The following is a 7,520-nucleotide window of genomic DNA, read 5'->3' as shown; positions in this document are numbered from 1 at the left end:
TTTCCCCAACCACATCTGAAATGTGTGACTTGTACACACTTGTTCTTCAGGAATGTTCCTAGACATGTGTCACCAAACCGGTGCCTATCAGGTGGTAGGATTAGCTTGTTACCATATGGAATGTCATTGGGTTTTTCTGCCTATACAGAAATATATTAATTCCATTTTCCCCCTTCGTTTTGTGTGCCAGTTGCACAGGACTGTTTATTCCTGGGAGGCACAGGTTAGTCCTTCCTGCATTTCAGATCTCAGTTACATTTCTTTGTGTGCAGTCCTGCCCCTTTATGTCCAAACTGAGCTCATGTTTTAGTGCTCTCTCGTGGTACCTTGCCTGGGGAGCACCTTGCTCCCCTGTAACTCACATATTGATGGGGTGGATGATACGACTGCCCGCGATTAGGTATATTTAATTCTCTTCCCAATGAGCAAGTTGGAGTCTGGTCTTAAGAGAGTTTTTAACATTATTTGCAAAACTTTGCTCATTGCTACCCGTAGCACTGAAAACTCGAGGCGAAGCGAGGCAATTTTCCTCTCCACTGATGAGAATTCAAACAGGGCACTTAAAGCCACAGACAGATGCTCAATTTTAATAAATGCTCATATTTGAAACTGTGATCAATTCAGCTGCCCTGTGTGAGCACACTTTGACTTCTCACAAGTTTTTCTAGCCAAAAAGGATGAAGTGGGATGTTGGGAAGTGTCAGCTTTAAGTACCTTGTTGGTGTCCTCTTAGCCACCAGCTGTTAACTACTGACAGCGGGAGCAGCACTTCCAAAGTGGCTGAGCTGACCCGAGATGACGTTTCCAAGCATGGGGTAAGTTACCTTGCTGCTGTCATCACAACAAGCAGAGACTGCTCATGTCATTTGGCACATCTTGAGCCACAGCATCAAGCATCCCAGACTTTCCTTCTGCCTCTTCCAGAAGGCCTCATCTCGTCTCTGCGAAACCAGCCCAAAAAGCAAGAAGGGAGCGCAAGAGGAAGGTCAAAACGCATCCTCTTAGAAAGAGTCTGAATGCTTTGATATCAGGAAAAGGCCTCCATGTCTGCCTGGAAGTGGTCACAGATTTTCTAGGATGTCTCCAAGGAAAGAACGGGACCTAACTGCACTGGCTGGATGTTTAATTGCATCTCCTCAGTGTCTGTTTCCATTGGCAAGCGCGTGCACCTTTCTACTTAAACAGCACACATAATGTTTTCCATCCCTTGTTTGGGAAGCGCTCATCCTTCAGTCAATGCAGAGTGACTCGCTTGCTCTTTAGGCTGCCGGTGATTGTAATTTAATGGAGTCTTATGATACGGCAGGTGTTATCTTTACATTATCTCGGTATTAGAGAGTTGCAATTGGGAAAATTTCTTTAACTTAAAAAGCAAAATTTACTTCCAGGTTTTAAAGATGAAACCTAAAGGTGCAAAATGCTAGGTCACACCAAAGCCAGTATGCAAATACTCCTCTTAAATGTATTAGGTTAAAACTTACGAAATACATGCTTTTGCCCGATTTTTGGAGTCCCAGTGTGTGACATCTTTGGATGGTTTAATATGTTAAGCTGAGCAGTGCTGGTTGCCTATTGCTACATGAGACCTAGAGATAGTTTGACGCTTTAGTAGACTGCCTGCTCAGAGCTGAGGAAGGGAAGGAGCTCTAAGGAGACATTAAGGAGCACTAAGCAGACGCTTCCCACGGCACCTGGAAGGGACACTCACCAAAGGTGCATGACTTGATCCTGGCAGCAGATACAAGCCACAACCTGCCATACTGGTAGTGTTGTGACAACATTGGCTTTACCGCTTCGGGATTCAAGGCGAGGAGGTAACCAGCACTAGAGCCTTCCCAGCGCTGTGAGTCACGCTTCATACCCATAAAAATGATTTGTCAGCTACCTGGCCCACTGTCCTGTCTTTGATAATGACTAATGGTGGATGCCTAGAGGAGAGCATGGGAACAGGCTAAGCGTGTAATTATACCTCACCAGAATGTTTTCCCAGCTGCAGCACTCTGTGGGTCAGAGGCTCCTGGATCCAGAACTGGTGTATCTGTTGTCCAGTATTTTTTTCCATTGACTTGTTCAATTGCCTCTTAACCTAGAAAACTGCTCAACGCCCAGTGTCCTAAGGCAAGGGATTCCTCATTTCACTCAGTTGGGTAATGAGATAGCCCCTGTGTTTTAAACCTCTATCCTACACCTTCCTTTGGTTTCCTCCCCTCCTCCATCCTGACATTGGAAGAGACGGTGAACACCGCATCCTCCTTCACCTTTTCCATGCCACTCATGATATTACACGTTTTGCTCAGGCCAGCCTTTGGTTAAATCTTTTATGGCTGCGGAGGCCCAGTGTATTGAACCATTCCTCCCAGAAAAGCCTTTTCCTACCTTTGCTCACCCTCTCAGTTACATTAGGAAAGCTCATCAAACAGTGGCTGTTGCTCAGCTCCATAAATTGTGATGACCGCCCAGATGAGCACAACTAACATTTGAGCAACTTGCTAATACCCCGTTATCAGTCTGACAGAAAAAGGCCATGCAAAACCCAGGGTGCAGGAAGAGCAGACCAACGCTTGAGACTCAGCTCTGATGCCCTCAGTCTCAGCAGGCTCTCATGGGCTCTGCAATGAGAATGCATGAGCTCATGGCAGTGATGGTATCTCTGGAGCATGGTCCCACACACCTTCACCCACCTTCCTGCCCCCTCAGCCAAAACTGCGTCACGGGGCATTCCTTGGCGGCTGACGGGACGCACACCTCCTGACTCAGGCACAGCTCCTGGCGCCGCTCGTTGTTCCTGGGGCTGCAAGCACTAACTGTTGGTAACTGCTTGGCTGGCAGCACACGGACTGTGGAGTAAGTGCTTTCTTTATAAGCGCCCGGTGTTGCCAGTGCCGGTTTGCCTGCTCCCATGGGAAACCGGTGTTGGCTGTTTGATCCCTGCCAACCAGGGAGATGGGTCTGGTAACCTTGGGAAGACACCTTGCTCTTGGTGTGACACATTCCTGCAGGCAGCGCATGGAGACGTGGGCAGTGCGACTCCACGTGTCTCTGATTTCTGCAGCGCTGCCCCTGGCAGCACAACAGCTTTTCTACTTCCAACCCCTTTTTGTCCAATATGCAGATGATCTCCTGAACTGTAGAAATCTGGGCTGTGACTTTCCCTATTCCCCTCAGCATCTTTTCTGCAGGGACAGCTGTCCGCAAGTGTTCGCTTACTGGGTTTTAGGGTCACTGACGTCATTTGAAATCTTAAATGGCTCAGAGTTAGTTATGAGGAAACATCAGTGACGGTAGGTAGGGAGGATCCAGAGAGATGGGAGGGTGCAGGATGTCAAACACTGATTCTTAAGGTGCAAAGTCAAAATTGGCCTATTGATCCAACCCCCGCCAAAAGGTTGTGTCAGGATCTGTCAAAGCTCAGAGTGTGTCTGGCTCTGCAGTTCTGGTTCAGATCCAGCTCCACTTTAACTATGATTTTGCCCGATATGTTTTCCATCTGAGTGCAGACACAGGCTCAAGTGACAGGTAACCTCTGCTCGCTGTGCCTCTGCTCCAGCAGATAGCCCTGCTGCGGTTTGCAGGAAGGTTTTTTTTGGATGCACCTGAGCCCATGGCCTCCTCTTTCTCAGCAGGATTCAGGTTTGGTGGTGGCAGATTTTTAATCAACAAAATGACTTCCCTTGGAACCACAGATTTTTCTATCATGAATACTTAGGAAAATATTATTCATCTCGTGTAATGTAAGTCTCAGGTTGCATTAGGAGATGGGATGTGATAGAACATGATGGTAATGAGTCACCTCATATCATGTTTTATTGTGATGTGTCAGCTGAGAAAGCTAGAGAGCTATAGGTGTTTCTACCAGCCCAATTATGAAACAACCGCTGGTTCATGCAGAGATTATTAAGTTTTTCCTAGGCTAGTTAGCAGATAGGTTTAGGTCAGTGGTGTAGCAATGTTTTGTTTAAGCTGGTAACAACGAGCTGCCTCAGAATCTATTTTCCACCCAGAAAAGTCATCAGTCTCCTGTTACCAAGGGTTAACCTCGCTCAGGAACTCCCAGTCATCAGGACAAGATTGTCTCTTCCAGCAGAGGGGAAAGTTTGTGAGATTATCTTTAGTTTAGGGCTACTTTCTGCTGGCATTGACTAGAAGAGGGTGATGATGCCATTGCCGCCTGCTGCTGCTGTAGAACTGAGAATATGAAAGCATGATTTGGAAAGTCAGAAGGTTAGAGGCTGGTCCTATACTTAATTTAATCCAGAGACTGACAGATGCCCAGACACAGGCAGAAAAACTAAAAGTGTTTTCAAGGTAGGCTTTTAATTTCCATTATTGCTGGCTGCATAGCTGATGATCATTAAGAAGACGACCCTTCAGGACATCACACCAACCCTGGGTATGAAATTGTGTCTATGGGATATGGATGATGGAACTGGCAGAGACCAATGGGTTTCAGTCCCTCTCCACCACTGGAGTGGGACTCTCCACACTGGTCTGGTGAGACCTTCAGCCAACTGCTTTGCCTCCTGCTGAAATGCCCATGGATTTGCCAAGGCTGCACAAGCAAACAGCCACTCAGCCGGGCAGTCTGGAAGTGTCTGGTGTATATGATCTGCTATGGTGATATATATGCTTCTTCTATGAGGACAGGCTGACAGAGTTGGGGTTGTTCAGCCTGGAGAAGAGAAAGCTCCAGGGAGACCTTAGAGCAGCCTGCCAGTACCTAAAGGGGCCTGCAGGAAAGCTGGAGAGGGACTGTTTACAAAGGAGCGACAGGACAAGGGGGAATGGCTTTAAGCTGAAGGAGGGTCGATTTAGATTAGATATTAGGAAGAAATTCTTTACTGTGAGGGCAGTGAGGCACTGGAACAGATTGCCCAGAGAAGCTGTGGATGCCCCCTCCCTGGAAGTGTTCAAGGCCAGGCTGGATGGGGCTTTGGGCAACCTGGTCTAGTGGAGGGTGTCCCTGCCCATGGCAGGGGGGTTGGAACTAGATGGTCTTTGAGGTCCCTTCCAACCCAAACCATTCTGTGATTCTATGGTGGGTGAGGGGGAGGTTTGGTAAAAGTTTAAGTAAATTTTGAGAATAAGGATTTATATGTTCAACTTTTCTTGTGTGCTATTTATTTTGACTACGAGTGGACTCAGTGGGGCGAGCTGTAGTTTCTAGCCCCTCACGCAGGGGATGACTCAGGGCAGGTATACACACCTCCTGTCCCACAGCCCTGTGGCTTCTCCTGACTGTGACTCTTCAGCAGTCCCCAGCCCTGTAGCCCTACATCCCTCTGCAGCCGAAAAAGTCAATTCAGTGAAAAGCTCTGGGGCTTTACTGTATCAACGGGCAGAGACCAGGGTAGGACCTTTCCCTTCATTTTTATACCACGGTTTGAATTCCCCTTCTCTACAGTGTCGGTCTCGCACCATTAACCCCTTGCAGCCCTGGTTTGAGGAGAAGGTTTCCTAGTGGGGCTGTGAACGCTTGAGAGGAGACATCTGGGGAGGGAAGCTGAATAATGGAAATGTTAACAGACCTTTCATTACACACCCGATACATCATTACTTAATTTCTTTGCTTTTGTCTTCTGTTTTTATATTTGTTTTTTCCCCCTGATCAATAGCATTCATCCTACTCAGTGAACAGGCTTGATACTGTTTTTATGGTGTGAAAATTACTGTTGCTTTGACTGGCTTCTATTACCAGGTGACACTGCTTGGCAGAAAACAATGAATCTTCCTATTATTTGGAAAATAAATGTGATTTATGAGAGCAGCAATCGATAGTGGTCTGTGTCTTGCCGTCAGAGCGCTTGCTTTCTTGAAATAAGGCTTTTACCTTTGGAGTGTGAAGGCTGTTTGTCTAGTGCTGTGGAGCAATTTATAATACATATTTTTTAATCTCAGCTTTTATTAAGAATTTTTTTAAAGATGATGATAAAGAAAACATCTGTTGTCTTGTTAAGGTTTGATGCCTATGTGGAACGCAGTTGAGTAGGTGTGAAGTTAAGCACGTTGGCAGGGAAGGACACATCCTGGACAACAGCGATGCTGGAGGGAGGAGGAGGAAGGGGAAAGCCAACCATTGAGCACCTGCTATCGCTTCCCTTCCCTCACTTGAGAGATGATGGACAACACTGAGGATTTATTATTAAAATCCCACAACACTGATGATAACAAAAAATGGACCAATTTAGCTGCAGGGAAGCAGCCTTTGTGTTATGGTCGAGAGATTTATTATGAAAATCTGATCTGCTACATTACATGAGGCCATATAATGTCACTTAATGATGCCTGCATTGAAATTATGATCTCATGACAAATCCAGAGTGTATCTCATAGAGAAACACCCAGCCACAACTGGAATAATTATCTTTTTTAAGCATCACTTCTTACAGAAGGTACTTCAGTTTACTCAGTTCTTCAAACAGCAACTTCTTCCCAGCAACCACCTGTCTGGCTGCAATGTCTTTACACAGGTAGGACCATCTCTGGCCAGGACTAAACACAGGGCTTGTGCTGCGTTAGCTACAAGGAATGGCTTTCGGTGGGTAAAACAGAATAAATACAGCTGCCAGGGTAGCTGTAATTATACAGACTTTGATAAATATAATTGCACTGTTGTTAAAGGGACTTTGGTGTAGTTTATTTCTTCGACTTGCAAGAGCTGGATAGAGATAGAGAGCTGTCAAAGGGAGTGCACGGTTTTGTTTCCTTATCTGAAGTTAGAGCCCCAGGACACAGCTGTATTCTTGTACTTTGAAGATTAACTTAAAATAAATACCATACTTTTTATATCAGGCTCTTTCCTTCTGTCTGGGATTTTTGTCACGTGGATGTACTTATTGCAGGTGCAGCTTTTCCTGCTGTCCCGCTTCAGGGAGGACGTATTTGTGTGCATTTACCTGGCTATTGGTGCAGGATTCAGCACTGTGAGCTTAAGCACTATATTTCTAGTGATAAGTACCTTTACTGGGATGATGACACAAGAACTTAAAGAGGTGTTATACGTTAATGATACCAACACAGAGGTAAAATTCTGGACTTGTTTAAGGCTTCACATATGTCACATAAATAAGCTATTGCTATGTGTATCAACACACTGAATCTCACTCCTAAAGGATATTTTACTTTGATTGGGAAACAGAATAGCCAGGTAACAGAACTAATATGCTGCTACCTTGGAATCTGGTCATAATCTGATGACAATATCAGGATGTGTCCTGTGAAAGATCCTGAAAACATCTTCCTATTTAAATTATACGTCATGGAGTGCACAATGCTTTTCTGAATGGAACTAACTATTCCTTAATTTAGCCCTGGCAGTTGCTGTGCTATTTGCACTAATATATACAGATACTCAGTGAATTAAATCATGATGCATCCTTGCAAGTGCAGTGGTGAAGGAATCCCATCAACCCACAGTACCTTAAAGCAGTCTTCGCCAACTAATTTGTATTGCTCCAAATGTGGAGCACTTTACTGTGATGACTTAACTCCAATAGCAAACCCCAAAATCCTGCTATCGTTTA

The sequence above is a fragment of the Grus americana genome, chromosome 2 (assembly GCF_028858705.1).
Source record: "Grus americana isolate bGruAme1 chromosome 2, bGruAme1.mat, whole genome shotgun sequence".
In the NCBI taxonomy this organism is placed as follows: domain Eukaryota; kingdom Metazoa; phylum Chordata; class Aves; order Gruiformes; family Gruidae; genus Grus; species Grus americana.
This window is presented reverse-complemented; position numbering follows the sequence as displayed.